Below are 1,722 nucleotides of genomic sequence, written 5' to 3' on the forward strand. Positions count from 1 at the left end.
ATTTTAAGCAGAGGAATGGTGCCATTAGGTTTGAGTTTTACAAGCGGCACTGGCCAGGAACAGACTATTCCCTGCTTTACCTGTTCTCTGCTGACCTTTCTCACCCGTGGATGGCAACTTTGTACTCCACTTGCTGGGGCTGAAAACCCTGTAAATAGTCTCAGTTCTTTCTCTCACCCCCACGTCCAGTCCATCCACAGATCTTTTGGATCTTATTTCAAAATATATCGAGAACTGACTGGTTCTTTCTACCTTTATGACTTATCTGGTCCAAGTCCCCACATCTCACCTTGTTACTGCCGAGGTCCTCTCACTGGTACACTTTCAATTTGTTCTTCATGCAGCAGTTGGAGTACATGGAAAATCAGTCAGATGAGGTCACTCCTCTGTTCAGAACTCTTCAGGGGCTGCAAATCTCAATGAGATGCTGAAAGGCTCTCCATGTTCCGCATGGCCAGAGACCTGGTCTCCCATGCCCCTTGAGGCTGCTGGTTCTGCTCCTCCAGCTTGTCAGCCCAGGGCCTTTGCATTTGTCATTCTCTCTGCCTGGCCCACTCTTCCGCAGCTAGTCTGTGGGTTATGCTCTTCCCTCCTTTTGGTCTTTGCTCAGGTATTCTCAGAGACATCTCATCATCTTATCGAAGGTTGCAACTTTCCTCAAATTTCCTTTTTGGCTTTAATTTTTTCTCCTCAACATTCACTTTTAATATTTTCTTGTTCGTTGATTGTCTCCTCACTAAAAGAGAAACTTCATGAAGGCAGGATTTTTTTGTATATGTGTCTAATTTGTTCATTGCTGTATCCCTTGCACCTAGAACAGTGCGTGGTACCCAGCAGGATAAATAAATACTTGCTGAATGACTGACCAACCGAATGGTGGCTGTGGGGAGCACAGTGGGCTGGGGAGCATGGAGACCAGCTGGGAGGCTGTGGCAGAATCTCAGATAGGAGGTGATGGAGGTTCTTGGGTCTATAAAATGCCAGAGTTTAGGAGCTCTTCCCTTGCTGTGATGCATGAATTGTCAGTTGAGGAGAGCTTTTAGGTTTAGTTTGTCCAGTCTCCTCTTTGACAATGTGGAGAAACTGAGGCCCTCAAAAGGAATTCCGCACTAATTTAAGGAGAAGCCAGCCCTCCTGTCTCCCAGATGGTGTCTTTTTACTAGAGAACTCTGCTGTCTGTGGGGAAGGGGAAACACCTCAGAGCTGTGTGGCAGTAACTGAGAGTGGCTACTAGTATACTCAATAGCAGGTTGAGGGCCTGTCGTGGTGACTAAGGACACATAGGAAGTGCTTTTCTCACTTGGAGTTTCCAACTTTGGGGTTGGTGAATAGGGAGGCATAAGATGGCCCCTGCCCCAGGTGCTGCTAGTTAGGTTGGAAGCTGGGGTGCCTGCTTAGCAATTTGTGGAAAGAGATCTTGGAGGATTTCCCAGTTACCTCTTCAGGCATCCATTCTATCTCTGCCACTTTTCCCACTTACGTGGAGGGGTAGGTCTTGACTTGGCATGAGCCAATAAATGTGTGGCATCCACTCCTGCTGTAGTGATAATTTGATGATGGGCAGTGACCTAGACCTAAGCCATCAGTGCATGGAATTGCCCCTGGTCAGTGACTGATTGAGGTTGGGCCAATCAGAGTTGGCAGGAAGGCTTCTGTCTGATGGCTGGGAAGAGATCATTCCTGCTCCAGGTGATATGATGTGCAGATATGAGGCTTGGAACT

This window comes from Pteropus vampyrus, unplaced genomic scaffold, assembly GCF_000151845.1.
Source record: "Pteropus vampyrus isolate Shadow unplaced genomic scaffold, Pvam_2.0 Scaffold20, whole genome shotgun sequence".
In the NCBI taxonomy this organism is placed as follows: domain Eukaryota; kingdom Metazoa; phylum Chordata; class Mammalia; order Chiroptera; family Pteropodidae; genus Pteropus; species Pteropus vampyrus.